Source organism: Solanum lycopersicum, chromosome 2 (genome assembly GCF_036512215.1).
Source record: "Solanum lycopersicum chromosome 2, SLM_r2.1".
NCBI lineage: Eukaryota > Viridiplantae > Streptophyta > Magnoliopsida > Solanales > Solanaceae > Solanum > Solanum lycopersicum.
The window spans coordinates 26,217,060-26,235,969 of record NC_090801.1 but is presented as its reverse complement, the minus strand read 5'-3'; positions in this window follow the sequence as shown (position 1 = coordinate 26,235,969).

Genomic DNA, 18,910 nt, shown 5'->3' with positions numbered 1-18,910 from the left:
AGAGTGGTCCTTGGGTTTTTGTTACCAGACGCTTGGAACCTTTGTACTATATACTACCTTTAAAAGGTCTCTTTTTATGTTCTTTACTTCATTTTACCATTTTAAACTTTCCCCAAACATAGGGACGTTAACTTGTTTGAATTAGCTAGTTTCCGTATGTCAATGTCTTTCATTGTCCTTTTGGCTCTGACCTTTTACTAATGAGTTTATCACATTAGTATTGGTATGGAAACATAATTCTAAAAATTATTTGATAAATTAAGCTCTACTTTAAGTTCTGACATTTTATGAGTGTTATATATACAACTTAAACCCTAACATTACAGTGAAGCTACGCAGGAAGACCGCCTCATAGACAACTTGACCATCGACGTGGCGTGAGCCCACAAACAGACCGTCCTATCCTCTGTCGATGGTTTCAGAGGCTGTAAAATTTGAGCTTACCTCCCTAGGTTAAGTCCATAAAGACTCCATCCACCTAAGGGGCGTCAACCAGGCAACTGGCTGTTGTTTGCCATCCGTAGGTGGGACTGCCATTGGAAATTTTGGCCACCAACATGGGTCCTTTCTCAAGGACTGTTAGATGGTCCTTGGGGACTTCCACCCAAACGTTTCTAACACGATATGTTTGTATACGAGTTTAGGAACCGTCACATAAATTTCATCCAAAACGAACACCTAAAACTCGATGAGACATTCTTAGACACACAAGGTCATTTCAAGGAAAACCTTTTGAATGTCATGGAGGTTCTTGGATGTTTAACCTCCAAAGTTCACGAAACTTGACACACTCCCTATGCAAACTATAATAACTCATTTAAGTACCTAATAACCTCATGAACCTAAGATAAACACATATTAATAGATATAAAGCACATAGGTGACTTAGTAGTCGAACGTCTTAGTCATCCCTTGACCTTTTTTTACCAATGCACCTTAACTATTATAAACTGCCTCAATACAACATTATATACAATTTTTTATGACTTTAGACCACTATGACAACCATCTTCGACTCTATCTTCACCGAAGTCATTTTTGAGATTTTACATATATTATACTTTATGACTAAAATACTGATTATCACAAAATTATTACATGCAAAATCTAAGAATGTAAAAATTATTTACTTTTATTGTGACACATTAAATATGAATCGTGTACACATGTTTAATTGATTAGCATGTGTAATTCATGATTTAAGAGTATCTACACAACTAGCATTCTAAGTAACATTCAATGAAGTAACGAACAATTCTTTAGAAACATGATAATCTCATTAGAAACACTATAAGAGTTGAATCATATATATGATATAAGGTTTTAGAAACCCTCAGTCTGAGTAAAATATAAGAATCAAGAATTGGACTGAATTCTAAGGACCTAATGTGTGAAACGAACTTAATAAAGAAATACCACATCCCTAGTGACAAATTGCATCAAGAAATATTTTGATTTAGGGTAAAAAACTAAACAAAAACTGTCGCATTGTTGGAGAAATCTATATCTTCTCTCTCTTCTTTTTCATTCAAAACTTTGTGAGTTCTAGTGAATAATGGTTCGGGTATGTGTAACAAGTTTATTAAGCTTAAAGTGTTAAAAATGACAAAGTTTAGGCATTAAATGGTGTAGTTTAATGGCTCCAATGCAGAGAATACACCAAAATAACCCAAGCTAAGGAAGGTCATCCACGGAGGGAACTACAAATCATGTGTTGACCTACCAACCATCTTCAAGGCTTGTCAGTCAAACACTACCGCACAAGGCATCACTTTAATGAGCATAACAATTTATTTTGTGATGGGATTTTAAAAAACTTGGTGGAATTAGGAAGAGGATTCAATTTCTATACTATGGTAGGTTATTGGAGACCTTATTCAACCTGTTCTAAAAACAATGATTTTTTGAAGTTGAATTGACACCCAATTCCTTTGAATTGTTTAGTGACCCTAACCTACTGTCAAACTTATGGTTTATAGGTCCAACCACGAACTGTCTTAGTCGACTGTGGGTGGAATCAGAGAACATCAAAATTTTAGCAATAATGATGGGAACCCATTTATGTTGCCTGATTCTACCTACGGTTTTTGGGTCATTTTTTTAGTAATGGCTACACATTTTTTTAAAAAACTAGGATTTCCTTAATTTTAAAGTCCGATGTGTTACATTATCTACCTCTTGGTAACATTTATCCTCTAATGAAGTCTGAACAAACTGAGTATGGAGGGAAGGAGCTGCAATCTCTAGAACTAAATACTAGAAACTGATATATGACTCAATCGAGTTCCAAATATATGCAAATATACTGAAAAGGCAAGAACAACTTAATAAACAAGGTACTAATACAGAATTTACGCATAAGTAAGGTGAGAGACTGGAGAGGATTCTATTATTACATTGACTTGATTCATCCAAAATTATAAAAGAAAATCAACTTCATCTCTCCAAAATATATCACTCTCTAAAAACGTTAAGAAATAGAAGAAGGATTATCAATCTAGGGTTTCAAGTCAACTTCTCATAAAAGTCTAGAATTTAGTTAAAGGTATGATAGTTTTGACCCAAGGATATCATCGATCTAAAATTCCTGTATTTCTAGATCTACAATTCCCCAATTGAGTGTGAGTTTCCTTCAATTATAATGGCCTTCCTTCATTGTTGACATAAATGATTGAATTCTTGTAACACTCCGAAAATTCAATGACATAGACTAGAGCTTAATATTGTAAAAAAAGTTCAAAATGATGTTTCCAGACCTATATTAATGAAATAAGTTTATTTGGAAAAATATTAGAGACAAAATGACAAAGAAAGACCTTGACGTCCAGAAACTAGGTAATTTGAACTAGTTGACGTCCCTATATTTGCTGATGGTTTCGAGGTGTCAAATGAACTCCAAAACATGTAAAGAGACCTTGGATAAGTAGTATGTAATAAAAAAGGTCTATAACTCTGGTAACAATAACGAAGGACGACCCAAAGTGTCCTTGTGGAGGACCCCAGTATGGGTAGGCTGGCTGCCAAAAGCAGCCTGCGCGAACAAGATTGTGGCATGAGGTGTGCGGCACACTGCCTACACAAAGGCTACTGTCTCAAGAATTTAGATGCATACTCGGTACGCGAAGCTGTCACGCACCTCACTGCCTCGACCCATAGATTTAGAAAACTAACGGTAATTGTCCCTGCAACACAGTGTCACTTCCTAGAATCGTCAAAATCGTATTTTTGGTAATTTAACTTCTTGAAAACTCTAATTTAAGTTGAGGGTGTTTTGGGTATTTTATAGGACGACTATATTGGAAATTAGGTCACTTTTAGTCCACTTTTCATATGTACAAATCATATTCTATCCCAAGTACCCATCTCTTTTAAAAAACACTCTCTTTTCCAAACTCAATTGAACAACAAGAAGACCTTAAGGATGAAGACGAAGGTTTAAAGGTTTCCAATCAAATTTCGTTTATTATTCGTCTATAAGGTATGGATTTTCAATTCTTGGGATTCCTTTCCCAATGATGTCCTTTCAAATATAGTTTTTCAAGAAATTCAATTTTAGAATTTTTACTCTACAAAATAAGTTTTCTTCCTACTCTAGATTAATGACTATCAACAAAAAATAATGGTTTTCTATGGTTTATATCACACGAATTGTTGAGTATTTGATCAATAATGTTTGAATCTCGGGTGGTTCATGATCTCTGTCTAAATATTTGTCTTGATTGGGTTGTATTTAGTACTTGATGACATATACACGTTGGGATTGAAACTAAGACTTATATGAACTCTTTAATAACCCTTTCCCATATCCTACATTATATATTGATCTTGTTTATTAGTTTAATAGTTATTATTTGTTATGCTATGGAGTATTTCACTATTTTTTGCTATGATTATTTTAATTTGAATGTAAGTTCTTGAGTAAGGTTCTTGGAAACATGAGGTAAGTCTTCTAAAGTCGTGATTACAATATGATTATTATGTCAGCCTATAAATGATGATGCTATACTATGGAGATATGTATGATGTTTCTATGTATACATATGATGGACTACAAATATGTTAATTGTGAGATCATGATAAGAATACGATAATACAAGTTTATGATATTCTCTTATATGCTTTACATAAGATTAATATGCTTTGTTAATCTCACAAACGAGGGTAGGGATGAAAGGAAATTCTCATGTAATAATAAAGAGCTTATGATTATGTTTATACACAGAGTTAATCTCGTAGACTTAAGATAAGATTTATGAACATATGATAACTTAAATGTTAATAAAAAAAGGGACTTAATCTTAGCACCAAGGCACTAAATATGAGAGGTCTCCCTTCCTTAGTTGGAAGGTAGGTTCACAATGACTCTCATGAGATAGAGGCGTCATGTAGTGTGAAACTATGGGCCTCTAATATATCTCTTATTTCTTGAACTATATTGATACACTAGGATACTGTCTAGTGTATCAACCTAGAAAGATATGTCAAATTGGGTTCTACTTTGGCTGGTAGACCACTTTCTTTCAGCGTTGGGTTTTATGACACCGGGTTACATATTTAGTTCACATGGTCAAATGTTTGTTAAGGTGATGTTGCCTCATTTAAAAATAAATACAAGTAAATGGACGTTGAATAGGGTGAGTTGAGGTGTCTACTTAGTAAAGGTAGGTGTATGGGACTTTCATGTTATCATATTACATAAGAATAATCTGCTAGGTGTATGGGACTCTACCTAGACATTGCACAAGTTTATTATAAGGGAAGTCCTAGGAGATTATTCTTATGTAATATGATAACATTAAAGATATATGTATATTATACATGATGTTACTCTTATGTGAACGTTGGTCATTATGATGAATATGTTATTGGTTATATTTTTATGTGAAGTGATGACTACTTATGTTACAAGTTATATGAAGCATAGTTTTAATTATGGTCTCCTATATTATCTATTTGGTTGTGTGGGGTTATTGAGCTTCTTATGCCCATTGCACTTGTACGTTGGGATGAAATCATAGGTTAGTGTTTTGTATGATATGATTTTATGATCTATTGAATATTAAATGTTAACATGATTCTATGAAAATATGTCCTTGATTATGATCACACTAAGTTTATAAAATCCATAACTTCTATGTATTCTATGGTATGTGCATTGTAGATTTTCATATGACTTGGCATACTTTACAAAGAAATGATAAATGATCCTTTTTTCATGCATGTCCTTAAATATTATCTGCATATACCCGTACTTAGTAAATGTGGCGTACTAACCCCACTACTTCATATTAATACAACTTTAGGGTCTGACCATTAAATATTACGAAGGTCGATTGAAGAAGCTTGAAACTCTTTCTCCAAGTGGTGGTAGGTCCTCATGTTCGGGCATGTTATCTTATTACTATTCTATCTTACGAGTACATTAGTAGATCCTTAGAATACTCTATTTTCATTTATGTTCTTTGGATTCTTTTGTATTAAGACCTATATGGCGTATTGACTATTTATTAGCTACGTCCAAATTCTTATTGTCTAGATTGTTGTATATATGTGAGACAAGTTTATAGAATATTGTATGCTCTTATGAATATTAAGTATGATGTCTATGTATTCTTCACATAGTTATAAAAGTGTTAAATTTTTCTTCAATTTTAACTTATGATATGTAATGACGAATGCTAAGGGCTTGTCTGAGTCCTCTAAGAGAATGCCGATGCCGGTCACAGATGGGGTATGCTCTCCCGGTGTGAAAAACTTTGTATCATAGAATAATGTTAAATATCCTTGTATTAATGTCTCACTTAACCAAATTACCGAGTGTTTTATTTAATGTTGTGATGGGCGCCACATTTATGGATAAGAGGCTATGTGATGACTAGGATATTTCTCTTTTCTTGATAATCCTATGTCATGCCTTTAAAATACTGACGCTATCTGTCTTTAGAATCTAATCCCTTTCTTATGGATATAGACGATAAACACAAGAAGGACAACCGCGAGAAGACTAGGGGAAAAGATTAGGAATGTGGGAGCAAGGTAATCAAGTTCCTCCTCAAGTGCAAGATGCAACGAATGATCAAGTTTCGGTCAATCATCAGGCCATCAAGATTGGTGAGGTGAGGGAACACATGTTCCAAAAGTCCAAAGCTATCACCACCATAACTCAAGCCATCATGGCTCAAGATAATTGGGAGGTTGTACCTCGGGAGAAAAAACATTCTTTTACTATGGCTAGTCGTTTGAGATTTTATGAGGATCAATACTTCAATGTTCTTTTGATCGAAAGTTGATGAAGACACTCAAGATTTACTTGATGAGTTCTACAATATTTTGTTTTCTATTGGGGTGAGTACTACTGAGAAAACTGATCTTACTGCCTATTAACTCAAGGACGTGGCTCAAATATGGTAAAATCAGTGGAAGGATACTAGGGATTTACGAGGTGGTCTCGTGACTTGGTAGATCTTAAAAAAAGTCCATTCTTGACATTCCAAGGCAACAAAGGTAATCTAAGGTAGAGGAGTTCATCAACCTTCTTCAAGGAGGTATCAGTGTCAAGGGATACTTCTTAAAATTCATTAAATTGTCCAAATAAGCTTCTTCATTGGTTTGCAATGCTAAGGATGAATTGAGATGTTATGTCAATATCATGACTCTAATGTACCCCCTATATGTGAGGGAGAACACTCGTTTCATGACCGGGCGTACTTGACCCTTTGGGGTCTTGTACAAGCCCTTAACTGTCGTTCATTACATAAGACATGAAAAGTAGTGCGTAATTAAAAATTTTCCAGAAAATTTGATATAACAAGGAATCTTTTATAAATACATAGAAAATCTCAAAGTCACAAGCAAAAATTAAAGACACGACATAATAAACTTAGGGACACAATCCTTTACAGTGATAGAAATACATAGTAATACTGTAACTAAAAGATTAAGAAATGGACTATGCCCTCGAATATGTGAGGACATACTTTATTTTCAGAGGACCTTTCCCAAGCTTCACCTTCTAGACTTCAACCTTCAAAATGCTTCCAACCTATATGTATAGTATAGAAATGTATGGGGTTAGTACAAATAATGTACTAAGTATGGCATATGCAAAAACATGTGAAAAAGGACATTTTAGTAAAATACCATTTCATGCCAATTAAGTAAAACATTCATAAATTTAGAAGCAAAACATAATATGAACCACCATTTAACACTTAGATAAGAGTTTCCATATTTTTAAACCAAAAGAGAACATTTACAATAAAATTCTAAAACTTATAGTGAACTCAACTTGTCATAGTAGTGAACTACTTAAGCATTTACACTGAAAGCATTTAAACATTTACAATAAATAGTTTAAAGCATTCACAATGTATTCAACTTGATCAATTACAATGAACTATCCTATTCTTAATGAGTGAACTTCGAAGCCCAAGAGAAAGAGAAAGTGAACTCTTTTTACCTCGAGATTATCGTAAGACTCACTAAGGTAAGAAATGAAGGAAGTATAGAAATGCCTCTTTAAATACACACCAAACAATCCTCAAGACTACCCCTTTCGGCTTACTCAACTAGGGAGAAACAAGTAACTCAATCAATGGCAAGACATCAAAATACACGCAACAAAACACCAAAGTCTCCCCTTTAGGAATGACTACAAAGTGCAATGAGTAGATAGCATCCCATACCACCAACTACCCTAAGTAGTACATTCTTTTAGAAGGTTTGGGACCAAGCCTTCCCTTTCGGAAGGTCCTACCTAGTGCAATGAGTAGATAGCGTTCGATACTACCACCTAATATAAGTATTATGTTCTTTAGAAGACTTGGTTCAATCAATTCTTTTGTGGGGAGTTGGCTTAAATGAGTAGATAGCATCCCATACCACCAACTACCCTAAGTAGTACATTCTTTTAGAAGGTTTGGGACCAAGCCTTCCCTTTCGGAAGGTCCTACCTAGTGCAATGAGTAGATAGCGTTCGATACTACCACCTAATATAAGTATTATGTTCTTTAGAAGACTTGGTTCAATCAATTCTTTTGTGGGGAGTTGGCTTAAATGACATAGACCATGAGATCTAGACACTGAATCCCAATATTAACCCTTATCAGATGAGGGATCCTCACTTTCCTAGAGTAAGGGCATACTTCTTAGCTTTTACGTGGCTCTTCCAATAGCTTTAACATGTGGGCACGTAGTTAAGGGATACAAAGATTGCTACTAAATAACTCACTCTCTAGTAAAGAGAAGTACTCATTTCAAGAGTTTGTTCGGTAATACAATATCTCTACTCAGAAAGTGTACTCCACCTTTCCTTCATATCCTCTCAGTGCTAGACATAACTTCCTACGAATTTTCAACATTATAATCTATAGGTTAAGGATAACTAGTAAATACTACATCTGAACACACGAAGTGAATTCATCCTTCAACCTGTCTTTGAAAGCTCTATAGGAATAGTGGGGTTGCCACTAGACACTTCATCGCAACTCACGAGGAGTGTCCACCCCAAAACTCCCCTTTTTGCTTAATTTAGCATTATACATTCTTTTTAGTGTGAGTGTGTCTGTACATGTGAGCACACCTTGCAAAAAAGTATCATATCATTTATAATTTATTCTCTACAAGTTTAGGCCTTCTTTCATAACATCACACACTTTAACATACTTTACATAATCATACAAGTCATCTTAGACATAATCCTTAACAGGCTTAGTTGAATAGTGCCAACAGCAGCTAAAGGTAATCATGGTTAATTGGAGAAAACCATAAGTTGGTATTTACAAACTAAATACATATGGGAGTGCACTTCCAGAATCTGGAAAGATTGGAGGAGGAGTCATACTAAGAGATCAGAAAGGTAACTTACATTATGTATTTTCAATACCATTTGGTTTAGGCACTAATAATATTGCAGAGATAGAGGCTGATAGATATGGATTGGATTGGTGTGAGCAACATGGTTATAGAAGCATTTTATTGGAAGTAGATTCTGAAATTCTGTACAAATGGATAAGCAATACAATAGCAATCCCTTGGAGATGTCAACAAATAATACAAAAAATACAAGACATTGGCAGAAAATTGGATCACTTTGAATGTCAACATGTCTATCAAGAAGCCAATGGTACTGCAGATTTGCTATCAAAGTGGAGTCACAACCTGGACATTATACAACATTTTTATACAACTCAACAACTTATTGGATGAATTCGAGGAAGCTATATACTAGACAAGCTGGGAACACAAAATTTTAGAAGAAGAAAGACAAAAAGAATTAAGCATCCACCTTAGTTTTTACAAGACATAACACATTTCTGTTTTATCAATTAGCACTTAGCTTTAATACTTTTTGATGTTAGTTCAATTTTATAGACTCTTCTTTTATTTTCTTTATGTAAAGGGAGAGTCTCCCTAATTTATGCATTCTAGAAATTTTAGTTTCTTTTATTGAGTGCATCTTTTTGTATAAAGGTTGAGGTGACTAATCTTAGTAGATAAGTCAACTATATACCTATCATATCATAGAAGGTAAGGTTTATGTCCCCCTTCTTGTAATTTTGATTGTTAAATGGTAAGGCCTGGGGGTGTTGCTAAGCCCCTGACCCACCACAAGGGTCGTTCAATTAAAAAAAAACATGTTTCATAAAACATTTAAAAAGAATATCCTAATTTAAGCATACTCTATAGCCTATTTAACATAGTAGTTTCATAAATCACATTAACATGAATAGCATAATTTTCATATTAATTCACATACAAATCCTTCATGGTCTCATTCACAATAATCTTGTAACTTTACATGCATACAATTCAAGTAAACACCGTCACAAAGAAGGTGGACCATACTACTCAAGAGCATTTCAAAATCAAAGATAAACATCATAACAAACTTACCCTTTAATCCAAGATTTCATCACCTGTACATTTTATAAACGTTTCATCATAATGTAGACCTTATGGAAGTAGCTAAACAACAATAGCAACACAAGAAAACCAAAGCTCATTCTTTACACAGACATGCTGATTTAATACATTTCTAAGGCCAACATTTGAAGAAAATCATTATCATGATTTCATTGTAGTTTTAGACTTAAAACAACCAAATAACCTTAGAAATGTCATTAATAAGTCATACAAAACTTCTAAATGCAAGACCCATATTTAGAGTTGAAGATTAAAGAAACTAGGGTTTAGAACACATTTTGAAAAGTCATTAGAAGGGACTCCTTGAATGGAAGAGAGTTAAAGGATGGATACAATGTCCACATTTAATAAATACCAATATTTTTTGATGACCGCCTAACATGTCTTGAGTTCCAGCTTCTATGGAGACTTGAGAGAGAATTCTAAGAGAAAGGGGTTTTGGGTTTCAGGAAGAGGGGTCTAAAATGAGGTCTTAGGGTTTTTAAAACATCAATATACCTGATAAACACTAAAACAGACGTCCTAGGGTCATAAAAGACTTGGGGTGAATTTACCAAACACCCGAAGCCAAGGCTGTCCACTTAACATATTCCAAGACCTCACAGACGAGACCTAACCATCGGACCGTCTGTACATCAACTGACCGTTAATAGGGTCTTGTGTGTTGACACTTAGCTCAAAATGGAGGTTGTCCATCCTTATTTTCACGGACAATCGACGCTCTAGGTCGACAGACCGTTGGTGGACCAACAGACCGTCATTAGGGTCATCGTTCGGTCATTGCTTTGGCAGTTTGGTCCAAATCGTGGGCCCTTCATCTAGGGACCCTTGTGGGTCCTATCTAGGGTCGTGCCCGCACCTTAAGCCCCTAAACTAAGTCGTATAGGTCTTATGAGAATATGATGAAATTTTAAGCAAAATGAACACATAAAACTCACTCAAAACACCTTAACACACGCAAGTGCTATATAAAGCACACCTTTCGAAGGTCATGGAAATTCTTGGACGTTTGACCTCCAAACTTCACACATGCCTAAGAACACTAAAGTAACTCATTTAACTTCAAATTAATTCAAGAAACACTCATGATCCTCTAGTTCTCCTTAGTATATTTTAGGGCGTTACATTCTCCCCTACTTGAAACAATATTCGTCCACAAATGACACTAAAACTTTAAGAACAACAAGGAATCACATAGCATCACATAACTCACTAAAATCAAGTCTCAAACACTCAAAATCAAAGCATCAACTATCAAGGATAATCATTTCGTACTTTCAAACACTTTCAGCACAAACACTTTTAGCAAAACTTCATAAACTTCAGAACTAATTTTAACCTTTTTTTAAAGGAGGTACTACCTTGTCCAACATTAAACATGATCATATACAATACTTTTACACCCATTGAAACTTCGATCAACACAAATCAATTTTTTCTCAAAATGCAAAATCTTTACAGTGAACATTCATTGTATCATTGCCAAACATGGTGAAATTTTGAAAATTCCATTCATTGAGGAATTCATGAAGATGTCACATAAACTCATCTTATCACACCTTGAAACCATAATTTATGAAAAATGCAATTTTCTCAAATTTTAACTTCATTAAAGTTATTTCAAAACTTCACTGTGTCACATGCATAAAATTTCTATAATGCACCTTTCAAGCAACTTTAACAAGATGTCATTACACTATGAGGGACAAGACCACACTAAATTACTCCAAAGGTACTTGGTAAGTTTCACTAAGTGCTATGTGAGAGTAGCATCCCATACTACCGCTTCTACTTAACGAACCTTGAGGATTCTCTTGGACGAAGTACATTACATGTCATTTTACTCAACATTCATTCTCCCCCACTTTAAAGCCATCTTCAAGGCCTCATACTTCAAAGAACCATTATGCCTCTCACAAGGTAAGAACTCACACTACCCTAACCTCATGCACATAAATATTAAACATCAACCTTACAAATTAAGCATAACACTTTGTTCTTAGGATTCAAGCCTAGACAAACTCACTTAAACATCACTTCATTCAACTCTTAGGCATCACTTAACTGATTGAATAAAACTTCCTCACTATATATTCATACCACATTTCAAATCGTAGTGTAACCTTACACAACAAGATCCACTATCCCAAGAACAACTAAGAAACATTAGTTACACAAGAGGGTTGCCCTCAACTCCTACAAAATCTGCACATTCTCTCAAAATTTCCTCAAATTCACACCTTAAAGCATATCTAACATCATTGATCATAATCACAAGATAACTTATTTTTTCTCAAAAGAACTTTATTCAATATTATTACTCTTACTATGCTCAGAACTACATCACGATAAAGTTTCTCATAACAAAACACTCCCAACCTCATAAATCATACCTATCCATCAATGGCATCACTTCTTAATTTTCAACACTTACCTTCATATCTACTCTTTTAGCCACGAAACCATCACAACATCAGAACACCGTTTTTCTCTGTCACATCCCAAGACCACACCCTAGAATTTAGTGTACAATCTCAGAATGTAACTGGCATACTCAACGTCTCGGAGGTCTTATACAAGCCATTTCATATCATTCATTGCATAAACACAGTGAAATGTAGTGGGGGATTAAAACTTTTCACAAAACATAATATAGTCTTCAAAATCTCTTTCATATAAAAGTAATAGAAAATACTAAGTCTCAATCTCATTATCTTACGACATAAGAATACTTGGGACATGGCCCACACTTTAAAATACGAATATAGAGTCTATTACAATACTTTGATTAAAAACATAAAATACATATATACCCGCGAGTCAAGTGAGGACATACTTTAACTTATCTTGAACGATCTTCTAAGTCCAAGTCTTATTCCTAAAGATCTTCACCTACCTCGAACTATGTAGATAGATAAAAGAATGGAGTTAGTACAAACACATGTACTAAGTATGATATTATGCATAAAAATCATGAAAACGTACTTTTATTTTTAAATATGCATCTTTTCATTTATAAATCTTATTTTAATCATAAGAAAAACATTTCAACTCAGAAAAACTTAAGGAAACATTTAGTAAAAAATCATAATTTTAGAACCCACATTACAGTGAGTTCAATTCTCTATATAGTGAAATACTTTACTGTTACAGTGAATTCTCTTGTCTTCCTTTTAACAATTTCTAGCATGTTTTTATCTCACTAAAATTTATCCTAAGACTTACTTAAGCAACAAAAAGAGAGAACACCCATACAACCTCGCAAAGCATACCTAAATAAACCTCAAGAACACTCATAATAAGTCACACACACATTTAAGACATCAAAAATATCAACATATAGGTGATATGAAATTCTCCTTTCCAAGGCTATGAAAAGACTTAGTCAAGTAAATCAAGAAGAGAACGTCCATAGTGGCCTCTTAAAGATTATTTAAATAATCATTAAGACTACCTGATGATTAGATAATGTCTACAAAACCAACCAACTTCCCTAACTAGAGTAATCCTCAAGACTTCAAAAGATAAGACTTGAAGAGAGCCTCTCTTATGCCCTCTTCACACTGTACTAAGGAATGCTTTAGTCACTTTATATTAGGGACTGATTTATTTATATACTTCTTAACATAAGGCATTTAGTTCATTAGTTTATTAAGACTCATACATCCCATAAAGGATATTCAACTAATGGTCTTGCACAATACATCCCATATTGTGCAATGTCTAGATAGTGTCTTATACTACCACCTAAACCTCTTAAACTTTTCCAATGCTAATAGATATTCCACATGATGAGAATAGGCAATAACCAATACAAACAATGATTGCAAGACATACACTCCAGAGTTCTATCCTACTCCGATGAGATTGTTCTACTTCCCAATGGTAGACTTGGACACATCCCATGTAGGCACATGTTTAAGGAATATGAAAGGCATACTCTGTAAACTTGTCTCATACTTAACTTGAACTACTTCCCCTGAAAATACTCACTCGTTTCTAGCCTTATTTCTCATAGAGTAATTCAGACATTAGGTTCACATAAAAGGGTCCCATAACCAGTTCATTACCCAATCACATTTACCCTACCAAAGAAGGTCCACTAGAGAAGCCTCACAATGGAAACAAGAAGCTCATTATGACTCTCCTAAGGATTAATATGATGTTGTTCCCACCAATTAACCTTAATTCTATCATTCTTTTACTTTGAAGGGTTCCATTATGACTTACAACTTCAACAATCTAACCATTATCACTAAGTGAAGGTTTTCACATAAAAGACTCCCTTAAGTTTAAGGTCACATGTTATTCATACATTAAAGATTAAGAGTTCTAAAACCCTAAATCAAGACATCACATATTGATAATCACAAATATCAAGAAACGGACAAAAGTGAACCAATAAAAGACACCACATCCTTCACTTTTACCAATAAGTCAAGTCATTGTAGGAGAACCTAGAAACAAACCTAAAATCTTCAAGTAATCCTATATACTATCATAAAATAATCAATGTAATCAATGCTCATATAGCCAAGTAGGATACACAAAGATTTACTCTAAGACAACACGCATAATGTCAAAGGCATAGTATACCATGGTCACCTAACACAACATATAAAGAAGAATGCATATATGACTCCACTATGTAGATAGATATTGTCTTGATTCACATAATCAAACTACAAGAATAGTCATATTACTTCAAATAATTGTCAACAAGGCAAAGATCATCATATTACATAAAGTAACGCCAATAAAGCGACATCAATTGCAAGTAAAGCACATAACATTGCCACCATAACAATCACAATAGAATCGAAGTATAAATAACATCAAATTAAAGGAATTAGGGAAGCATAACCCCACTCAACAGTTCAATTTAAAGTCAAATTACTCAATTCGATAACACAAGACCCTTAGTCAAGGCCATAACCACAATTCAACATAAAAACTACAATAACCAATAAACTATGTCAAATCAATGTAAATTCATCATCCTAATAAAACCTAGATATAAATTTTCTACAATAATTACATCAAGAAATAGCCCACATACAACTACATAAGAATTCATCAACATTAGATCAATATAAAGTAACCCAAAACATAGTTAAAAACTAGGGTTCATCCAATTAATGGGTTCATATGTAATTTGGATTATAATTATCAATACAATATTAATTAAACCATTATTCAATGTTTAGAAATCATTTATTCAAGAAACCATGGGAGAATCATGAAATTTGACAATTCAACTTTAGAAAACTTAGAAAACTTCTTGAAAATTGGGGCTCCTTGATGAAGAGAGTTTCAAGGATTAATATCAATACCTTGATGAACCTAATTATTTACTTTGATGAATAATTTCCACTCAAAACGGCACCTCCAAGTTGTTCCCTTATTTTGACATCAGTGGAGTCTTTGAGATTTTTTTAGGGATTTTAGGGTTTTGATTTGGAAGAATATAATCTTCAATATGTTTAACACTTATATAAACATTTAAAATACCCAATATGGCATTAATAAACCACCAATAAATCAATTTATAAGTGGGGTGTATTTACAAGTTCACCCCTATACGTGGCAGTGAACTGCAAGCACGCAGCATGCTCACAGACGACTGCCCCTTCGACGGGACATAAACCCATGAACGGGCCATGTTGGAAACCGTTGATGGGTTTAGAAGCTTGGAAATGGGATCTTAGCTCCCCGGGCTATGTCCCAAATTAGGCCCACCACCTACGGTACCAGGCTACTAGCCGTCGATTGCCTTCTGTAGGTGGACTCTCTTTTGGCAATTTTGGCCACCAACTTGGGTCCTTCCTCAAGGACCCTTGGATGGTACTTGGGGATAATTTCCGATACATTTCCAACCCATATAAAATATTCTATTATTTTAACAACTCTCACATAAATTTTATCGAAAACGAACACACAAAACTCAATGAAACATACCTTGACACACAAGGTAACTCAAGGCATATCTTTTGAACGTCATGGACGTTTGACCTCCAAACTCCACGAAACTCGAAACACTACCTATAAAATTCAATAATAACTTAGTTAAGGACATTATAACCTCACGAATCACACAATAGCATATAAAATCACATATGAGGCACATAGGTGACTTAATCGTCGAGCGTCTTTGTCATCCCTTGACGTTTGATTTCCAATGCACATAACAATTTATCTACTGATACTATACAATATAGTAGACCTATTTAGGACCTTAGATCATCAATACCAACATGTTAGGATCTAGTTCACCAATGTCATTTTCAAGGTCTTACAATCTCTCCCACATGGACAACATTCATCCTCGAATAACACTAGCCGCTCTCCCAACACTTCCAAGAATAGGAATTTAACTAGAAGCTAATATCCAAACCATACAACACATAATCAATAAGAAACCATCAACTAGAAACTAGAAAACAATTCTATAACACATTATTCTACAAAAACTCACATGTTTCATCCCAAATAGTGAAAACTCATTTTACAATCAATATCATACCTATATAAATCAGTGCTAACCATTTACAATAATTTATCAGATAGTATATTTCTCAAAATTTAAAAAGTGAACTGTTTCAAACATTCAATGATTTTGCTAAATTCTAAAAAAAGTCTAAATTTTAAGCAATTCATGATATAAACATGCTAATATGAAAAGTAACATAATGTAAACACATCGTACAATATATTCATAACATCTTAAAATACAAAATTCAAGAAGTTAATGATATTCAATTTCAACGAAACTCTTGAACATTATGCACATGCAAATGCTTCTATACCATTCTATCCCAATTACTAACCATACTCCCCACTTAGAAGGAACTCATATTACATTAGATAAAGAGAACTTACAAATATCATCGTTACTCTCATCTGCCTTCTCCTCTCTATACTAGAGAGCATAGAAACGTCTCTTTGTTGGAGCATCATCCTTTGGAACACTAGGAGCAAATTGCTTACCCTCTCTTCCTTTAGAATCAATTATAGGACAATATCTCCCCTTATGTCCATCCTTACCACAATCAACGCAACTCCCGCTACCCAATAGACACTTACCATAATATTTCTAGCCACATTTAGCACAAGTTGGCTTGCCATCCTTGGAATGACCTCCTTTCTCAACCTTCAACTTAGAACTCCTAGATTATTCTTGAAATTGAATCCTTTTCTTAAACCTAGTTTTTTGTTGATCGCTAGCACCACTGCTTTTCAAACATCTAGACATCCTCCGAAGTTTATACTCTTCAATAGATTGTGCATACATCATTAGTCTAGGTAGGATCATATCATCATGTAACAAGAGGTACAACATTCCTCCATCACTAAGTCGGTTATACCCTTCATAAAAAGACTCATTTCATCTCTTGGATTAGACAAAAGAGGAGGGGAATACCTATACAAAGATGATAATTTCAAAGAGTACTCCTACACATTCATATTTCCTAGTTTATGATTTATAAACTCCTCCACCTTAACTTCTCTCCTCTCTCAGGGAATGTACATACCAAGAATAGCTTCCTCTAATTGTTCCCACTTAACAGGACCTGATTATTCTGGTGTATTATTTTTCTTTTCATTGAGTGTACCATACTTGAGAAATATCCCTCAATTTATACGAATCCAACTCTGCCTTCTCCCTAGATGCAACTCCCATAGCATTAAAAACCTAGTACACTCTATCAAGGAAGTCTCGGGGATCCTTTCCCACCTTAGAGCCAATAAATATAGGAGGATTCATCCTCAAAAAATCTCTTAACCTAGATGTAATAGTGCTTCCACAACCCTAGGAATCATACTTATATTAATTTGAGTAGTCATGACTTGAGCTAAAGCCATCAAAGCCTCTTTAATCTCTTGACTTGTCAATTACGGATTAACCACCGGCACCTCATTACCTTCCTCCACATTAGGAACATGATCACCTTGGGGAGGCACTTGAGAACCTTGAGCACCTTGGACTTCTTTCCCACCTTTAGAAACTTGCTCAACTTGAGTAGGAATCTCCTCATTCACCCTTTCATCTTCCAAACTTCTATCGGCCATCCTTCTAGTATTCATTTACTAGAAATCACAAGGAAACTCATAAGAAGGATAATCATAACATTTTCTTTACCGCATTACATAGGAGTAGAAAAGAAGGGAAACTTTATGGTCCTCTAGGCTCTCGCCCATAGATGTGTCACGATTCACACCGATGGTCAAGACTCTACTAGACGTTACTTTATGAGACTTTTCAATTCCTAAGACTACTTTCACAAACCTATGCTTCACAACCAAGCTTGTCACATCCCAAGATCACACCCTAGAAGTTAGGGTACAATCTCAAATTGTAACCGGCGTACTCGACCTCTTAGAAGTCTTATACAAGCCCTTTTATATCATTCATCACATAAACATAGTGAAAAGTAGTGTGGAATTAAAACTTTTCAAACATAATATAATCTTCAGAATCTCTTTCATATAAAAATAATAGGAAATACTAAGTCTAAGTGTCATCATCTTACAACACAAGAATACTTGGGACACAGACCACACTTCACAATACGAATATAGAACTACTTAGTCTATTATAATACTTTGAATGAAAACCTCAAAGACATATATTCCCTCGAGTCATGTGAGGACATACTTCAACTTCTGTTGAACGATATTGTAAGTCCAAGTCTTCTTGCCAAAGCTCTTCACCTACCAAGAACTATATAGATAGATAAAAGCATGGAGTTAGTACAACCACATGTACTAAGTATGAAATTATGCATAAAAATCATGAAAACAGACTTTTATTTGAAATATGCATCTTTTCATTTATGAATCATATTTTAATCATAAGAGCAACATTTATAAACTTATAAACACATAAGGAAATATTTAGCCAAAAAATATAATTTTAGAACCGACATTACAGTGAGTTCAATTTATTGTAAAGTGAAATACTTCACTATTACAATAAATTTCCTTG